Source organism: Harpia harpyja, chromosome 8, assembly GCF_026419915.1.
Source record: "Harpia harpyja isolate bHarHar1 chromosome 8, bHarHar1 primary haplotype, whole genome shotgun sequence".
Taxonomy (NCBI): domain Eukaryota; kingdom Metazoa; phylum Chordata; class Aves; order Accipitriformes; family Accipitridae; genus Harpia; species Harpia harpyja.
This window is the reverse complement of record NC_068947.1, coordinates 31,724,359-31,745,070: the sequence shown is the minus strand read 5'-3', so window position 1 is coordinate 31,745,070 and position 20,712 is coordinate 31,724,359. Positions and strand designations below refer to the sequence as shown.

Below are 20,712 nucleotides of genomic sequence, written 5' to 3'. Positions count from 1 at the left end.
ACAGGGATTCTATTGTTATTCTAATTTAAGTCTTAACAGATTGATCAAAGAATAAACATTAGTCTGCTTACAATTGTATGAATACTTATGATTCAAATTTTATAGTTAAGATTATCATACACAAACAGTCTAGTATCTCCATGTTTCTCTGGTATTACTGTCATCCCTCCACGGTGTTTCTGGGTCCTAACATTCAGGCTTTGGTTCAGAGTTGGGGAGAAGGCTACAGCTAGTTGTCAGCATCCTAGTCCTTTTTTGGGAGAACTGCAATGTTGATGTACATGTTTCTTCGCTCCTCACTTTTGGGTCTGCATGGAGTCATTTTATACGTTTTATAATATGCTCTATAATATGCTGCTTCTTCATTGGTTCACATTTCCACATTACTCTGTATAGTACATTTAGCTTAACGTGTTCATTGTCCTCTTTGTTATCCTTAAAACTACCTTTACCCTGCTCACATGGTTGCATTCCTTTAATGACCCTTAACTGACCATTGGTGACATGTTTATAGCCCTGGGGCTCCTGCTGTCATCCTGTGCCTGTAGTTTCAACACCCCTGCTATCATCCCATGCCAGTACTCCTCTACTCTTCATTTTATTCTAGAGTCATAAACAGTTCATTCTGCACTGAATAACTGCTTGCTATTACCCCATAAAGTCATTCAGAAGCTAAAACAAAATAGGTAATATTCACTAGATTATTAGACAATTGTTGTTACAGCTAAACAAGACTAAATATGGCTCCAGCTAGGCCAAAACAAGTCCTGACAGAGCCTGATAGGTATTGAGTTCTGTGCTATTAGCTTAGCGCAGAACTTGTTGCAAACAACACGGTACTTACTGGGCAACAAGGCTACGAACAAGTGTAATCCCAAAGCCCTCGCTTTAAGGATCCACACAACTATGAATGAAGTACTGACTTGTTGGGTAGTAGAGAAACATCTATAATATAGGACATAGAACCAAATAACCTGTTTACTTACAGTTTTGCAATGGTGGAATAGAGTTATAAAGAAATAGAATAAAAGACATTGCTATGACCGTACTTAACAAGAGTCATCTTAAATACTCCAGTTTTTCAGGCTATGTGGTTAGTTTCTGTGAGATATCCCCAGGCTGGCACAGTAGAGAGAGCTCTCAGTTCTGAATGTTTTCTACTTGAACTGTTAATGTTGGTTAGAGAAGCCATTTGTAACAGTTTCTTCTTTGGCCCACAATCAAAGGACCTGGTTTTTTTCCTCTCTTACTTGTTTACCTACTCATCATTTTCCTGTGTTAGAGCACTGAGACATTATATGGTGCCAAGAGGATTACATAATTGCTTTCCCCCATCCTCCCTAAGTTTACTTGATTAACATTTTTATTACATATCTTAATTAGTAGATTCCTAGCTTTGGGCTTCAGGCTGCTTTCTCCTCCTTACAGCCTTCCTCGAATGCACTGATTTCATTTTAAAAATTCTGTAACACGGGAAATGTTAATGGTTTTAAATATTTGGTTTGTTACAACCTTGTATATAGAGTACCATAAGAACACATTAAAAGGGATTTGAGAATTTGCTCCTGAGAAGGAACAACTTCTTCCTTTACACTCCATTAGATTTCAGAAAACTCAATTATATGGACAAAAATGAAAAGATAAAAATTGGATGTCCTTAATGTGAAGGATTTAGGAACAGCTTTTTGTCATTGGAAGAATAAGGTGACATATTCTTGCAAATATAAAGGAAAGCAGAGGGTAGTATTGATCCCTCTCTAGCTCAAGAGCTGGAAATGTAGGCATTTCTTTGTGTAAGCCACTTGAGGAATAGATCCAGAAAGCAGTGTCAAACCAGTTCCAAATCTGCAGAAAGCACAGCTGGGGAGAGTGTGATCTCTTCTTTTTATCCAATAGTTCAGTGATTATAGAACTTATATGTAAAATGATTTTGCAGTTACTTGAGCATATTTTCTACCCTGGATGGAGTCTGCTGATCATCATATTGAGCATATTCTGATTCAGGGCTCTTGTGATCTGTCTTGCTGAATCCTTTGTGCTTTTTATAAAAAACTTATTTATCTTTGATGGAGCAGAGACTTGAATCCTACCCTGACAACAATGCCATCAGTATGTTAGTTGTCATTCTTGCGTTGTCTGTTTCTTCTTCCCCCCAAATATTTCATGATTTGAAGGACAGGGGAACAGCTTTGAAATGATGCTTCAGGATATTTGAGGTGACTGGATTAGGTTGGTCCTGGCACCTGGTGACTCCTGCACACTTTGTCTTTGGTGAGATTCTTCATGGTAGGGAGAGACACTTCATGCCCAATATGTGGTTGCAAATTCCATCAGGTAGTAGGTTGATTACAAATTGTCCAGTGCAATGCAGTTTTTGTGGATCGAGCCTAATGCTACCAGCAGCTTGTTAATGCAATGAACAGCTGTATTTCCTGTTCCCCTTTTTTTTTTTTTGTGCTTTTTTTCAATGTATAGAAAATACATAGGATAGTTTGTACCTGTACTGTTTGGTGCACTGAAAAGGTCTTTTTCATGTGTTTTCCCTTTCTAGTTATACATTAAGAAGCATCGTTTGCCTGCTATAGATGTATGCAGCAAAATTATGTGCTGGGATCTGTAGATGCATGTGAGAGAAGCCCCTTGTGTCTCTTGTTTCATTCTGCACTACAAATCAGGCAGCAACAAATATAATTTATCCCCAAATCACATTAAGAGTAACTTCTCATATCGTTATGCCTTTAAAGGAACCCTGGGCTTGGCACATAACTGGGACTCTGCATATCTGTTATCCTAGGAACGATTTCTCCTTTGCTAAACTTTCTGGCTTGTTTTACATGAAAAGGATCCCACAGGATGGAATCAGGCCAAATGTTGCATTGGCCAAAATACGAGGTGATGAGTATAATTGGGTTTTTATTTATTATGTGACTTGGCATTATGATATCTGAATTATCTACACAAGCCTACACAAGCCATATAAGAAAATGAGCCTGCTAGCTGGATTTTGTGCCTGGAATTAATCATCCATATGTTGCTTCCTTTCTTCCCCCTCTCCCTGTCCTCTCCCTTCCTCTCCCCTCCTCTCTTTCCCACAGGATCCCGTCTTGTGTGCTCTGTGCCAGGCCAGTTTAAGTAGCCAGTTATATACGGATGTTTGTAGTTGACTGGAGGGTGAAACACATGGGGCTGGAAGCATTACCCAGTCCATCTATCCCTTACCCTCTGTGCAAGGAAGCTCGTAACACCAGGCTCTCTTTCCAGAGCCTAATTCCTGTGTTAGGCAGCAGAATTGTGTGGATATCTTTCCCCCAAAAACACCTCCATTTTGAAGGAAAGGAATAGGTTTGCAATTCCCCAAAAGTTTCAATTTTTAATTGAATTTCTGCATCTATTTTAGCTAAATGTTAGCAGTCTTATTTTCCCCTTTGGGATATGCTAGTGGTGAGCCCAGTTGCCAATCAGATGAGTTGGTCTGTGTTTTTATTGTCCTAGGATGTCAGAATTGGCATTTTGGTTCCACAGATCACACTATGAATTGTACTGTTTCCATTTCTTTGAATTTATCCCTGCTGGCCTGTCTAGACACCTTCAATATGTGGTATGGGAAGTATCTTTCCATGCAAAACCAGAGGGAAAAATATAATGATTATGAATCATTACAAAAGAAGTATTTCCATAAGTTACAATTTACTTTGTCAGCTAATTCCACAGAACATGATGGTTTCAGGAGAGGAAATGTTTGAAGTCTTTTGTCCATGGAAGCCTGGAAATCAAACACATTGCATTTAATATTAATTTTGGATCATGAAAAGTGCAAAATTCCTTTGTGTATGTATTTTCTTGCATGAACTCAGAAACATACATTCAATAAATTTTGCAGAAGTGTTATGTTGGGAAATAATATATGCACAGGATTAACAATACAAAAAAATTAGTTCTGTATAAAAAAACTGTGTTATTTAATTATTCAATTAAATCTCTTTTCTTTGCATGTAGTTTGTGAGACTTGCACTGTGACTTGCAAAAATCATTTAGCAATTCAGAGTAAATCTGGCTCCTCAAACTGCTTAAATATTCAGTATTCACAGTGTATCTACTACTTTTTCTGAATTCCTTGATTTAACAAATGTCATCTGTGAACCTGCTTTCTAAATAATAATATTGTACACACTACAACCGATATAATTATACTGCTAAAAGTAGTGATACAGCTACAGTCCTACGACAATGTATCATACTAACAGCATTAATCCCTTTCTCCTCAGAGGAATAGTATTACTGATAAAACTAAGTATCAACCCAGTTATAAGTGTAAAACATTTCTCTGTCTACGAGACCGTTCTGTCAGAATTCTGATGTGAATATTTGGGTTTCTAAAATGGTTCCAAATTCAAGAAATATAATTGTTCAATACAGTATGTAGCTGTTCTGAACTAGGAAATGGGAAAAGGGTTTCAATGAGTATCCTTGCTCATGGTTTCCAGAGATGTTATTCCCAGAAAATTTCTTCACTAGATCTTCCTATAAAGTAAGCACAAATGAATGCAACCAAAATAAATCAGTTTAGAATGTATTTCTTTTTCTTTATGCTGATTTTTTTACTGCTTTTAGCTGAGTCTTCTCAGCCCCATTGGAAATACAAGACATTACTTAGAAGCTTGTGTATTTCCTTTTCTTTTGTTTTGTTAACAATTTGTTCGGGGATTTAATGTAATTTACAGAAATGTGCAATGAATAACCAGCAACTTTATGACATTATCCTAATAAGTAATGAAAATAGCCACCAAACAAGGAAAGAAAATTAAACTATTTATCAAAGATGTTGCTAAGGCTGTAGAAGAGCCACTGACTATGCAGTAAAGCAGTACTTTCCTTGAAAATTTCCCATCTCTCTAAAAGAAAGTTTTTATTCTCACACAAACAGAGAAAATAGCAAGTTTTGTATTTATCAAAATGTCTGCCACTGAATGTCAGTCATCACTAGGTAATTGCTTTCCACTTAATAATGGCATTGCCTTGAGTCTTTTGGCCTCACATGATTGTATTCAACAGTTTTGGAAGCGGAAGAAATAAATATGGAATTTGACAGTTCAACTAACTAACAGTGAGAACACACATATACAGATATTTGTGTATGTTTATTGATACATATACAAATACATATATTTTTATAGGTTGTTTTCATGTAACTCCATTACATAGGAAGCTCCATTAAATGACCATTAGCTATATGATATTTAGGCGGTCTAAGTATAAAATAACAACCAACTCCAGTGAAAACAAAAAATTCGGTACCATTCTCCTGTTCTGTAGCATTTCATACTGGGGGTGGCGGGGAGACCAGGTTCTGCTGACATTTTGCACACTGAGAAACTCTTCTTCTCATGGAGTCCCAGGGTTTCATTATCATTATTCACAAGGTCATACTCAATGGGAGCAAGCGTGGCAGAATTTGCCCTGAATTAAACCAAAAATAGAGGTCCAGTTTTTCAGTACAGTTAGAATCATAGAATGGTTTGGGTTGGAAGGGACCTAAAAGACCATCTAGTTCCAACCCCCCTACCATGGGCAGGGACACCTTCCACTAGACCAGGTTGCTCAAAACCCCATCCAACCTGGCCTTGAACACTTCCAGGGATGGGGCATCCACAGCCTCTCTGGGCAACCTGTTCCAGTGCCTCACCACCCTCACAGTGAAGAACTTCTTTCTTACATCTAATCTAGATCTACCCTCTTTCGGTTTAAAACCATTACCCTTTGTCCTATCACTACATGCCCTTGTAAAAAATCCCCCTCCAGCTTTCTTGCAGGCTCCCTTTAGGTACTGGAAGGCTGCTATAAGGTCTCCCTAGAGCTTTCTTTTCTCCAGGCTGAACAACCCCAACTCTCTCATATAATTGTCTCATATATCACGCTCTCTCATTGACTTCAATGGAGAACTGTTTAAAAAAAATGGCACCCTATGGCCCTATGCTCTTTCTCTCATACAGCACACCTTGCGAAACCTATAGAGTTCTGTTTTTTTGTAAATATCCAGTCACCTGAAATGATTAAAGTCCAGTGTGGAAATGTGTACCTTATTACTAACTTGAGCCAGCTTTTTCTATTAACTCATGAACTACATATTAAAATGTAATGGATGTCTAGGTTTATGAAATTAGAAAGGTAGCCACTGGGAATCTAGCCCATAACAACTTAAACACAGATTATATTGCAGCCTCTGCAGACACCCACAGCACTTGAGGCTGAAAGAAGTTTTCTAATGCATTGCACAATTTTAGTCCCAACAGACAGCCTAAAAATAAAACTGTCGAAATATCTTACTACCTCCCACAAAGTGTTGCAGACATTTCAGTAGTAGGGCTCAGGGTAAAGGTATTCAGGGCTGATCCCTAACCTGGTGAGAACAAGGAGATTTTACTTTGATTACACTTTCTGCTTGAAAGTATGTGGAAACACCAGTACAATTTGTTAGCATTTTTAGTGGAAAAGGACAAGGAAGACAAAGTAGGAGGGGAGATAGGGAGGGAGAAGTATAATTATTGACTTTGAACAAAGAATTCTGAAACTGTCTACAAAAATCATTACTGGAAGACTGAGTAAAATTATGATTTTTAAAAGCAGAGAACAATGAGCATCTTTTATCTTATTTCAGAAAAATATAATATAAAGCAAACAAGTCCATTTAAAGTCATGTGAAATTGAACCAACCGTGCTATTTCACATTTTTCATTATTAAAAACATATGGAAGTATCCACCAGTCAACAGTATAATGAATTCCAAGAAATCTGGATAAAGGATTTTTAGGCACGGATCAGAGAGAAGATGGAGTGACTGAGAATTTATTTTTCCTACAACAATGTACAATGCAATTATTTAGTGAAAGAACTCAGGTTGTCTCGAGCCTTGGTGGAAAAAAAAGGAAGTGAAAGAGAAAAAGCTAAATTTGACAGATCTTCCAGACTAATAAGATAAATATTTAGTGCACAAATTCATGAGGTGTACTGAGATTGAGGTCTGATCAGCTCATTGTTACTTGGTGAGAACTAGGTCCAAGAAAGAGTATGTGTACCTAAAAGTTAGTTTCTTCAGGAAGGGAGGAAGAACACTTTCTCATCTTTATTTTAAATTTGTTCTTGCATAAGTGAAAAATTCTTTGATTAAGAGAAAGAAGAGAAAATAGCTTTACTAGAGCAAGAAAAGAGGCAAGAGGAACCTTGTCTGTTTAACTTAACAGCATTCATCAGGAAGAAGGGGGACATCTTTTCTGTTTGTCCTTTTGCCCAGCAGGCTTATCCATTGGCAGTCTTTGATCCCCAGTACCACCACAGCTCTATCTGAGAACACTTTGGTGAACACACTCAGGCAGGTCTGGAAAATAAAATAAATAACCAACAGGATTACAAATGCTGATGATTCTTGGCATTTTGAGTAGTACATTTAAAATCAAATTGTCTTAACTATTCTTTGATAGTAACAGTGGATTATTAGATGCTACTACATCTGATCAAGAGCATCACGATATGTCTCCAGTCCTTAGTGAGATATATTTGAAAAATAGGCATGGTAATAGCTTCAGAAATTAGGACATGTCTGTCCCTGCAAACATAATTTTCCCTAGGGTGGACCGGCAAACTTCTCTGAATTCACTGAACTTACCAGTTAAAAAATAATAGCAATAGGCTGAATGTCTGAATCCCATTTTTTAAACTTGTTATTTAACTAAACTTTTTCCAAGCATTTTTCTCAGTTAACCCACTACTTTTTCCACTTTCAAACTTTAAATGAAAGAGACAGCTCTCCACATAAATTACATCGTCTGGAAGCTGTCTTTGAATATTCAGCCTTTGCTGCTGTATTTCCCTGAAAAGGGTTGTCACCTACACTGTAAATCATTTTTACTCCAAATCGCTAAGTTCACTGAATGCACATAACTCCAATTAACTGCAGCCTGTTGGCTCAAAAGCAATTTGGTCTTTCATTAATTACTCAGGTAAACACAGGAAAAGCTCTTTCAGTTTGCCTGAATTCACAGAACAAACAAACTCCGCCCCCGCCCCCCCCCCGCCCCCGTCTTTGATATCCAAGACAATCTTGTCTTTTGATGCTTATCACTTAGTTGTTCAATAAAATGTAATTAAAACCAAAAACAACATCCCCCTATCACTAACCCTGAGTTACAGTTAATTGTCAAGCTTTCAAACTTACTCTCACAGTGCAAAGCTTATTGCACTTTAGGTCACAAGACTATCTGTTTAATCTCTTTCCTTGTGGATTGACTCTCCTGAATCTCACAGTGGGATTTCTGGAGGTGAAATTCAGTTACAGCTGCTTGGAGGTTTTTCTCACTTGGTTTTATATTGAATGTATGCAAAATCTAAAAGATTATGCATGTTTTTATTCAAAGGCATAAATCAGCTCTTCTAGAAATCCAGAACTATTTATGATGCTTAGCAAGCCATTCGATCAATTCATTCTGCCTTTCAAGATGGGGAAAAAAAAAAAAGTAAACTGTTATTATTTATCTTAATTTAAGGTTAATTCAAATTTCACATAGAATAAGAAGAGGGGTGGAGGCCATTAGAAAGCGTATAAATATAAAAATCCAAGTAAGTCCAGTCTAGTAAATACAAAACCAGTGGAAGGTAACTGAAGTATCCAGTATGATGATGCCAAGAGCCAATCTGAAGCTAAAAAGGGCTTCAGAAACAAAATTGAGCAGTGAAATGGGTATGCAAGAAGTAATTATAAAAATTAATGGACTGTTATTCACCTAGTTTTTTTAATGTTAATGAACAAATTAGTCTTGCATGTGAGTGTACCACATCTGTTTGTGCTTACATACACAGAGAAACACATCCACATGTCACACAAGCTGGCTTGATTGCACTTTGCAGGACATATTTGTGTACATTTTATCACCATTTCTGTAAACAGCAGTTTCTTTCAGTATGTTCCATGCTCTCTGCCTGGGTCTTAATGGAAGTGTTAATTAGAAGCGCAGTAGGAAAACAATTTATGCTTTTAAACATGTCTTGTGTATGGAGTTTGAGTAATGAGGAAAAACAGGCCAGAACATTTGTATGAACAGATACTAATTACTGTTTCTGAGTCTAACACGCTCACTATTATTGCCAAGAGTACAGCACAGAACTATGAAAAAGACAGATGATGAGAGATTTTAAATAATTTTTTAAAAAAGGGCCAAAGTCCCCATGTTCCATAACAGTAATTTTACATGTTCAGCTGAAGGTAGACCAATGGTTTGTTTTCATAAAACCTCATTCTGCAGTGTCTTTAATTTGCTTCATGTTCAGTATCTACTGAAGTCCCTGTACACTTACCTTGATGAAATTCTTGGAAATCTGTGGCAGGATTTTACCTGATCATAACTATTCTGCCTCAAATGTAGTTTGCATGTATCCAAGTGTATCCTTCCACTGTCAAAAATCAGGTTCATAAGTGCTCAGGAAAAATTTCTGCCCTGTTCTATATTCCTGGAATTAACTGAGATTTTATCAGGAAAGAAAGGGTGATAACAGGATAGCCTTTTGCATGATTAGCTAGAGAAGTTAGATTGACATGTTTGTATTGATGGACAATTAACTTTATAAACCAAAGAGTGTTTAAACCTGATAGTAAATTTGGTGAATAACAATATCAGAATCCCAGAACAGAGAGGAAAAAGGAACAATAAGGAAAATGTAAAAGGGAAATATTGGTAATATAAATGGCAAAAAATAAAGGACAGTAGGAAATAAAAGGCACTAACACCACAAGTGGCTTCTTATTGCTTGCAAAATGGTAGAATAAATACCAAAGCTAATGAAGAGTATAGTTTGATTATTTACTACCTGGTTTCATTTCTTTTTTTACTGGAGTTCATTGTACTTCATATAACACACAGTTGGAGTGGAACAGTAAGTATATAATTTTCTGCTGCTTAAGTACACTATCCACTGTAAATTGAAAACTTTCAGCTTGCTTTAATTTTGCGTACAGCCAGATGAAGTGATCAGCAGTTCAGTCATCCGGGAGTATGGTGGGTTTCTTTGGAAATATATTTTCCGTGTAGTTGTTTGGTGCCTGTAAACTCCTTTTATGGAGTGGAGTGATACAGGCATTGCTCTCTTGCCTCAGAGGTGTAGTCAAATACATGATTTTTTACAGCTAGGAGTAATACAGACTGCCCTTGATTTTTGTTGTGATCCTTACTGTATTTTTGTAGGGTATGGTAGCTATCATCAGAAAGTTCTAGCCAAAAATGAAATGAAATTTAAGAGACAGATGCAGCGTTTGTGTATATATATATATATATATACAGATATATGTATGCATATATAATGAAGAATGCACACTAAAGTATTGTTAATAACTCTACACACAACTCTTCTCTGCTTAGGTATAGGGGTTATATTTTTCTAAAATTTGTCACTGTCCGGTTAACATGATGTCAACAGCCAAACCATTGGCCAGATTTGGACCAACTGAAAAATATTCCAAGGCCTCACTAAGGGCTTTTGTCTTGCTTGCAAGGAAACTAGATGAATGTAAAACTTGGAATATTGCATATGGAATTTACAGTAGGTCCTTGAAGGGCGAGACAAAAAAATTGGTGTTAGGGTTCCTGGAATACTTGATTTCATAACAAAAATTCAAAGTGAGGTCTGAGCCCACACAATACATTGAAAAATGAAGGGTAATGAAGGTGGTATTTCAGGGTTAAAGTCTGAAAAAACAGAGCAATCCTTGCTTGGAGTCACATCTAATGTCATTTCCTGCTGACAGTTTGCCAGTTTGGGAGAATTCCCATACCCTACTATGGATAAGTGCTCATGGTTTTTAAAGTGTCCTCTTTCATTTTCCAATGGTGATGAAAGATAGCAAGCAGATGACAGAAGCAGGTGGACACTGTCAATGGTAGCTTCTAAAAAACAGCTATCAAGCCATGTGCTTTGAAGAAAGAAAGACAGAAGATGGGTAATAACAAAGGAATATGAGAGGGTTAAATGGAAGAAAAGGTGAGAAAAGAGGGTAAACACAGGAGAATAAGTAGGACGTGAAATGTTGAATGCCAGAGTCACCACCGAGAACTGATGTCCTTTCCATTGGCCAGTCCTTCCAGTTTCTGGCCCCATGTTATGGGTCTTTCACATAAGAATTTTATTTTTTTTGTGAATTATTAAAATGCAGAAATTCACCTCACCCCACTGTCAGCATTGATGCTACACCAGCACTAGTCACCTGTGTTTCCCCTCTAGACAGTGAAGAGAAATGGGCCTTTTTAAGGCATGATTCATCTGACCTGTTCTAGGCATTTACATTAGCATGAGACAAATTGTGGAATGGAAGTGCTTGCTTTACTCCATTGCCTGGATGTTTCTCACATTACTACTTCACGTACAAGCAGCTACAATAGATCAGATTACTTAGCTCTTTTGTACCTTTGCATTTAAACTGTCTGGTGGCTTGTAATAGTTGACTGTGAGTAGCTGAGGGTTTTGGCTCACTGTCAACATTTCTTAAAATTGGTAAAGTCCCGAGTTATTTTTTGTTCTTCCATTTTCTGGGCAAAATGAAGCACTAAAAATAAAGATATGTTTCAAGTACACTAAAATGTTTTACACATTCTAAAGCAAATCTTTTGGGTTTAATTTTTATCAACTCTTAAAAGTATTTTTATGGCACCTCTAACATATATTAAAAATAAAATCTTTTTAAAATTGAAGAAACATTCCATTGCCTTTTGAAATGTTATCTTTGTTTTTTGAAACTGTTTGGCAAATTTGACTTAATTTTGGCTGGGCTTAAAAAGCATTTCTGGCTAGTAAAAGATTTGGGGGGGGGGGGGGAGTTTGACCAACTCTAATGACTGGATTAATTGTGCTTTTTTTTTTCTAGGCTTGTTCCTTTTTTGAAAAACTCTCAGTTGTATGTCTGTGAAATGATTGCTTGCCCTTGCTATGAGTCATGGCCAAGTACTGTAGACCAATTTGCCTGCACAATAGCTGGCAGCCAGGCAGCCGGCTGCAGAATGCGTCTGTCTTCTGTATGGGGTCCAGAGGCCTGCTAGGCGGGTTGCTAATTGCACATTGGCAGCCATGGTAGAGGACAGGAGAACTGTGAAGAGGACTGGGGCGTTCAGTGTTTGGAAGAAGCTGTAAGATTCAGTGAGTTAATTTGAAGTAGCAATGAACCTCTCCACCCAACTGTCTTCTATACATTGAAGTATGGTTTGGGTTGTTGCTGGGGTATGTAACACCTGTAGCTGATGCTAAGAAAGAGAGACAGCCTATAAATCCTTCCCTTAGACAAGAGCAAATGCCGCGTTAGCAGAAGCACAAGTAGTGGGGCAATGGCAGTGGGCTGGGGAACAGGCGGGAGCTGTGGGACTGCAGTGGGAATCCCCAATTACAGTGCGAGTCCACAGCAAGGAGGAAACACGTTCGATGTTAAACCAGGCAGAAAGAGGCACTAGTGAATAGCCATATGATGTAGTTTAGACAAAGATATATACATATAAGTGGCTTGTCCCCGCTAACAGCTGCCTGCTCTGAAAAACTGAGTGTCTCTATTTCCCACATGCCAGTGTGCCAACATGGGGTATTTCTTTTTATTCTTTCTAATCCTTATGCGCTTTGAGGAATCACCTCTGTTTCTACTTGTATCTTTGCAAACAGGACTAGGAAGTCGTATTTTTGCCTATAACTGTATCTGCCAGGTAAATACCATAATGACTCATTCTTTGTGTTAAGACCTGGGCTTTCCCAGTGTTGCTGGCACTCAAGTGTTATTAGCATAATGTATTTTTAGTGAACTCTGTCAGCAGAGCACTGTATGGCTAATCAAGCACTCATTGGGGATAAATGGTAGACTTAATATTCTTATCAGGCTACTGGAGCTTAGAAGTTACCAACCCTTGTTCCACTTATATCAAAGCCACTTACAATGCTACTAGCTTGTAGCAAATTCATTTTCTGTTCATGTCTGATTGCCTATGATGGTGCCTAGAAACAGAAAACAGAAAATGGGAAATGGGAAAGAACGAGGGCCCCTGTTGCCTGAGGCCTTAATGTGATTGCAAGATATTGATCATGTTGGATACTTCAACCTAATCCTCACAGTTTCACAGGCTTTGCAAAAAATGTTTCTCATAAGCACATTTTCAATTATATTTGAATCTTAGTGATTCAGAAGCACTATTCTTTAAGAGGATCTATTTAATATTGGTTGTAGCTGCCAATTAAACTAGGGATTTTATTAATTTTCTCTAGTATTTAATCTTGTCTGCTGCCACCATGAAATCTGGACAGTCTAGGTCAAGGTAATGCCATGGCTCAAACCCAGGAGCTGCTTCCATCTAGTGCTCTGCCTTTTCCCTAGGAAAGATCAGGACTGCTTGCAGGGGCAGTGACATCTGCCCAAGCACTGAAACGCCTCCTGTGGTGCCTGCTGTGTCCTGCCACATTTTCTTATTTCTGCCACAGTTTCCCCACCCCCGCCACAGCTTCCCCATTTCTGCCATTTCTGCTGCACCTCTGGGCTCATGGGCCCAGCAGCACAGCAGGACTCCTTCAGCCCCGCCATATCAGTGTCACTGGCACCATCACTTCACATTTATTGATCTATGTGTTGGACAGTAGGTTTGGCATGAAATTCAGTTTTCCACTGAGAAGAGAAACCACAGCCAAAGGCAAAGGAAGTAATTATTTTTTTGGATACTAAAAGGAAGAATACTAAAGGAAGGAACTGTGCAGGCTGATGCATACACACAGATCCTTAAAAAAAAATCCCTTGGGATAGCCATTAGAAAGGGTATAGAAATGGAAAGAACAAATGTCTCACTTATTCTGTAATTTTATTTTTGTATTTCTTGGGACAAAAGGAACCACAGTTTTCTGCTGTTCTGAGATTTTAGGCCAACTGGATGTTTTTCAGGATTCCTCTGTGGTAGGTCCAGAAAGTCTGCTGCCTTCCTGGACTGGATCTGTGTGTGTGCATGCGCGTCAGTCTCTGTGCATTTTTGGTCATGCACATGTGGGCACATGTGGGCATGTGCGTGTGTGCCTGTATACATGTCTATGTGCATCTACGTGTGTGTCTACACATGTGTGAGCACATACCCGTGTGTGTTTTCCAAAACTTGGGCTCTGTCCCTGCAGCTACCTGTGCTGGATAACACCAGATTACATTGAAATACTGATAATCTCTGCTAAAGTCTTGTCAGCTACTCTCCATGATATGATTTAGCTGTGTTTCAAAGTAATTCTTTAAGTTTTTCTATGCTTCAGGGATATTTAAACCTATACATTTTGCAGAGAAAATGTTCTAGCAGCAAATAGTTTCAAAATGTACTATGAAGAGGATTTTCCATGAGACATTTCTATCATCAGTTAATTGGCCACCAGGTGACTTAAGGTAGTTAACAAGCTTCTTAAAGGCTAGAGGACACTACACACATTTCCACTGCAGACTTTGGATGTTTCTGCTTTGCCCTAAGCAAATCTAATACTAAAAGACTGGGAAATTTTCAAATATTGATTGTGTTGCTGGTGAATGTAAGTTTGACTCTTCCACAGTAAAGTCATTCCTTTGAAAGATGGAAGATGCATAGGGGTTATTGTCCTGCTAGCTTTTATCCAGCATTGTTGGCTGCCGCTAGTTATTCAGTAATCAAATAAATGTCCTAGTGCAGTGTAGGTAAACCTACTTTAGGAGAAACCCTAAAGGTTTCTGAGATTTAATAAGAATTAAAAGGTAAGTCTTGGAGACAAAATAATCTAGTTGTAAAGTGTTTGTCTCAGAGTTGCTACTTCATCTGTTATTTGTCTCACTTTAAGTGAATTAAACTAAATGAAACTCAGTTTAAGTTTAAATGAATATTTTATGTTCTCAGTGAATACTTCAAGTTTAATGTGATTTCACAAAGCCACAATAAATGTACTCTATTTCTTTAGATCAACCTTTTTGAGTGACCTCAACCAGACAAACTAGCAAATCTGTTCCAAAATACAATGCGTTACAGGTGTTGCTACATGAACAATGCACCACAGGGTAAGCAAGTTACAGATTCAGTTACTTTGAAATAACTGTGTGCATGCTACTATCCAAAGCAAATAAGTAAAATAACTTACTCCTCACATTTGCTGCAGGGTAAACATTTGCAAACTGAAAACTTGAGATATTTTGATGGAGTAGCTAACACACCATGAATCCCTAGTCCCATGTCCCTTACTGCACAGTAACTAGTATCTGTAGCTTTACACTGAGTCTGACACCTTAAGCACCACTCAGGAGTCAATGAAGATCATAAACCTCTCACTTCTCAGAAAATTTCTTTTTTTTATTTTAACAGTAGTTGGTTTTCCAAGTACTTAAGTCAGTGTAAAATGGTATGTTTTGATACAAGGAATGAATCAATCCTCTCTCCTCTCCTCTCCTCTCCTCTCCTCTCCTCTCCTCTCCTCTCCTCTCCTCTCCTCTCCTCTCCTCTCCTCTCCTCTCCTCTCCTCTCCTCTCCTCTCCTCTCCTCTCCTCTCCTCTCCTCTCCTCTCCTCTCCTCTCCTCTCCTCTCCTCTCCTCTCCTCTCCTCTCCTCTCCTCTCTGAGTCTGTACAGCTGAGATGCCTAAGAAAAATGTATTCATAGTATAGGTTCAAAAATCACTGTCTCAGGAAGTTAAAAAATGTTTAGAATAGGTAGGGTGTTGTTTAGCTATTCTCTTGCATCAGCATTAATCTTTCAGAAGCGGTAATATTTCTCAGAGAAACAATTTTTCCTCTCATTGATTATGTGACATTTGGGGAACAAAGATAGTAATTTCTTACAATTGTATCATGCCTTGCATCGAAATGATTCCTCAGCTTTTCACCAGTTATATACTGCATGGTGGTACAAATATCTACAAAAACAGATGCCTAAGGTAAAGGACAGAAATAAACTCAGAGATTTATACCTCCTTTTCAAAAGACTGCAGCTTTGTATGTGTTGTCTAAGCATCTGTGGCTCTTGTTGACTGGGATGGGAAGAGCTGCCATCCTTGGGAAAGGAGTGGTTTTACATACATGTAAAAAAATTGCTCTTCAGTCCTGACTGAAATCCTGTGGCTGCTTAAGAGAGTCACAAAAGACTCATTAAATATATTGAAAAAAGACTCTTAGAATGCTGGATTCTGTAGCACATTTGCCTAGAAGTGGGTGTTGGCTGTCAGTTGCCCTTGCAGGAGGGGTACTGGTCTGTGCCTGTGGAGGGGAATTCCTCCCCAGAGCCTGGTACCAGCAGGACCAGCTCCTACCACCTCCACACACTTTGGCAGGAGACACTATTCTCCCTCCACATCTTGGGCTGCAAGTCCCCCCCAGGGATAAACTGTACCTGCAGCTATGTTGGGATTTCTTATCTTCAAAGCACTGCAACTTCCTAAATTTATTTCCAGATGCAAACCCTTTCGCTTAGTCACACCTTCCCAGGCATATTTGCCAGAGGTTTATTGTTTCCTTTTATGGCAGCTGAAGCATTCAGAACTTAGGTAGAAGCAATTATCTTTCAACTTTAAAGCATTCATTATAACTCTGTTTCCAAATCTTTCTTACCTTTCCTCCTAGAAGTGTGCTGCAGTACATTTTTTACCCACTCTTTCCTTTCCAGATGGCATTAAAAAACAATTAAAAATATTTCTTGATATTTAGATGTAAAATATATAAAATGTAAAGCAACTGGGTTTAGTTTATCATTTTTGGTATATCACAGCTTTTCTATAAATACTGCATAAGATGATTTAACAATACAGTTGGCAGGTTTGGCAACTAGCTGCTTGGGCTAAGGAGCTTTTCTTCATTTTCGAGGACTTCCATTTGTTTCTTGTTGTCATGTATCACTGCTGTACAAATATTTTGGGGAAGATATCGTGCAATTCCCATACAAGGAGAAATTTGTTATTTCATCATAAGTATGTGAAAACAGGACAACAAAGCCACCTGAACAGATACATTAAGTCTTTCCCTGTTATCCTCTAACTAGTAGCTTTCTTTTGAGGAAAATATTGTCACTTTACAGATTGTATACGGAGAAATATCTTTCAAAATGGTTGTCATCTTCCATTGTCAATAATACAACTGAAGTTACCAGCTTGGTTTCAGCAGGTTATTTTAGAAGGACATCCATTTCTGCTATCTTCCTTAGATCATGGGGAGATAGCCTTTGGGATTTGTTCCTGAAGAAGAGGCTATGCAGCCGCTTCTGCTGATTGGTGAACCGCTAGCTATTAAAAATGATGGCAAAAATAATTTCAATAAGGGCCACACTTCAGGAAGATAAATGAATTTGGGCTGAAATAGTTTTAGGTGAGGTAATGTGGCCACAGAAAGCAGAGGGAAGTTGTTATTTGGGCATATGTACGCTCATATATGCACATTTGTGCATAGTGGAACATGGACAAAGCAACGGGAAGGTGTATAACAAGAGAATAAAGGTCAAGATTTGGGAATGTACATTTGTTCATGCCCTCCATTGAAAAAAGGGATTTTTTTGTTGTTTTTAATAGGAGCCCTTTAAGAAATTTAGCATTTTATATTTTAAATGCTAAATTTTGTGAATAATAAAGCAACACAAGCATTGCAAGCTCGCTATGGAATTTGACCTATGCTGAATCTTTGGTGTAGAGTACGTGACAGACAATTTTAGTTTAGAGACTAGATTTTAATGAACATGTTTACCTGTAAATCCTCAGAAAATTCATTCTTCATTCAAAATGAGTGGAAATTTGGTAGGAGAGATTCTGTCTGTCTCGTGTATGATAAAGGGATTGAATTCCAACTTTAGCTTACATATAAAGCTTCAACTGGCAATGCGTGCCCTGAATTCTGTTTGATGTGTATATCAATGTCCTTCAAATACCACAAGCTAAGAAAAACACTGTTAACTGCCAGTTTTTGAAATTGTCTAATGCTGGCTGACTGATTAAAGCAAACTTGTCTATATGCTGCTATCATTTATGCTATTTAAAACTCAGCCCCATTTTCACTCCCTGTATTCAATACTATTATCCACCTACTCTGTTTGACTGGGAAAGGATCAACATGAGAAATTCCTTTCATGGCAGATGGGTGGGTTTTTTTTCAAATATTGCTATGAATATCGAGAAGATCTGGCAGTAGATTTTATCTGTGCTCCTAAGGATGATGGATATGGCTGTTTTTATATATTCAGTATATGTTAATTCTTGGTGTTGTTTGTCAGACTTTATGTTCTGTAAATGGAAAATTTAAAAAGCAACAAAACATTTAAACAGAAAGCAAAGAATTATAAAGAACTGAGTTATAATCAAATGGAGTATTAGGTAGAATTTAAGGCCACCATGACTACAACTGAATTTTTGCTCTGTGTCTCACCAAAAAGACAAAGCCTCCACCAGCATGTGTGCCCTGAAACACCAGTCTGATGCATTTTTTTAGGGTGTGAGTTAATGAAATAATTCCACCTTCTGAATCTCCACAGTAGGGCTGGTCTAAGATGGGAAGCTTTGGTATGAGGTGAGAAATGTTCTTTTATATATGGAAAGAAAAGATTGTAAATAAACATTTAAATATATATTTTTAAGTAGAAAATAGGGTGATATTGCATATAGACCTTTCCATTTAATAGGAAATTAGAGGGTTTGGCACTTTTCAGGATGTGGGATGTTGAAATGTGCTTTTGTTGCAAATATTGCCCCCTTCTCAAACATCAGACTACACTTCAACTGCTGCCATGTCTTGCACTTTCTAGGAGCCATCTCTCCAAGCACAGTCTTGCTAACTGGGTAAAACATGACAAAAAGGTAACCTGGTTAACATATTTGAAATATTATCACAGTGCACATGAAACATCACAGAGAGAATCACAGAATCACATGGGCAAAAGCTCAGTGGCAGTCTATGGTTGTGGTCTTTAAGGGTGAATCTCAGCAGACCAAGGGAGTTTTTCGTGTTAAGTTTTAGCACCTGGTAGTTCTTGTTAAAATATTAAATGCTCTCACTTTTCAAGTAACCAAAGAGAAAATATTCTTAAGAGAAGATATTCTTACATAAAATATCTGTTAGGGGTAAAGGGCAGGAGGGCCCAATAATTTAACAGCTGTTTAATAATGCTGAAATCATATTCTGGAATATTTTGGTGAGCTCAGGTAACTGAACTGCTTAAAATTCAAGATTCACATCTGGTATTTTACTGATATTTTTAGAGAAGAAAGAATTTAGCCCAGCATGTATTTACAGCTCCAATGTCTTGTAACATTCATCGCAAACAACGAGGTTGTACATACTTCCTCTTACCACAGATTTTTTTATTGTTTCCTGAAGTCACAATCAATAATATGTCAACCATACACCCCACATATTTGGCTTTTAGAATAAATATGTCTTTTCTACCTCAATGACATAAAGAGTACTTGGAGAAAGCTATGGATCAAAACAAATTATGAAGATCATTATGAAATAACAGTGGGTCTCCAAAGACTCATTGCTGTATGAAATTAATTACAACCTCCACAACAGCCCTTCACTGAAGGAAGTTAATTTTAATCTTACCTTCTGTGAACATTTAATGTACTCAAACAGATGAACTTCTGAAAGAAAAGGCGTGAGACGAGGTTAACAAGAAAGGGAGTGAAAGTGGTCCATGAATAGGTCTGTATGTTAGAAGGTTAGTCACAATACAGAAAATGTTAAAAAGCTGTCTAACGTCCAAAGAAATGTTTCTTTTGCTCTGTGCAACTGATGAAAACCACACTAAAGCTGCAAACTTGATATGCAGCAACAGTAGAATGCATCTCTAAACATATGAAAGGCACCGGGCTGAAACTGGACAAAGCCTTTCACAAGTCTCACCTTTCAGTTTATTCTCAAGGGGATTGCTGTTTCAGAAACTGAAAGATACTTTTCCATATTAAAAAGGCCTTTTTTAACTAGTGCATTGGTTTATTGTTGACTCATTCAAGTGGCACCCAATAGAGCAACTGAATTTTATTTGGAAACCCACTTAGGGCTGAGCAGTTTTGGCAGTATAACTTTCCTCTGGCTTTGGGAGATTTTTCTACAGCTTTTTACCATGTAAATGTGCCCACTGAGTGATTCAGTTAGAAATTTCCATAAGAATACATCCTGACAGCAAGCACCATAGCTATGCCCCAGCATACACTTTCACACAGGATGGGCTGAAAAGCTTTCTGGGAATCACTAAGCATGCAAACTGATTACTTAAATCTTTTCCTTTCGGCATTAAATTTTCAAGGTGAGCATATGTTTCTAAGTATACCTTCCTATTTTAGCCGCTGGTGGTTTGAAGCCATTTTCCAACTGATATTATCTTGATTGATACACACTTAGAGCTTTTCCCATATAGAACTTTAATGACATTTTCTTTGTTGCTCATGCTTGTCATACTTTGTTCTTAAACAGTAGGAAGTCTGTGGTTTTATTTCCTCCAAGATACCAGCCTTTCTATCATATCTGTGTAGGTCTGAAGAGTTTCTTTTACACTGTCTGGTATTTTCATAGAGACCCATTTCTTCTAGTTGATTAATTTTGCCATGCTTTCAGGATGCTAAATGCTATTTAGATCCTATGTAGTTTGACAGTATATATATTTTTAAAGGTGGTTGCAGTTCCACTTACTTCTTGACATCCGGTATCCTAGTTTTATCTTCCTGCATAGAACTACTTATATGAGTAAAGT

At 37.8% G+C, this 20,712-nt stretch overlaps 1 long non-coding RNA gene across 1 annotated transcript; it reads right to left on the bottom strand.

The window, feature by feature from the left end:
* Positions 1–3,698: 3,698 nt before the first annotated feature.
* LOC128145099 (uncharacterized) lies at positions 3,699–19,671 on the bottom strand. Its single transcript, XR_008236347.1, has 3 exons — positions 19,566–19,671; positions 7,218–7,372; positions 3,699–3,763 (listed from the first exon to the last, which is right to left on the bottom strand). It is a non-coding gene; the product is annotated as an uncharacterized LOC128145099 (long non-coding RNA).
* Between the last annotated feature and the right edge of the window lie 1,041 nt (positions 19,672–20,712).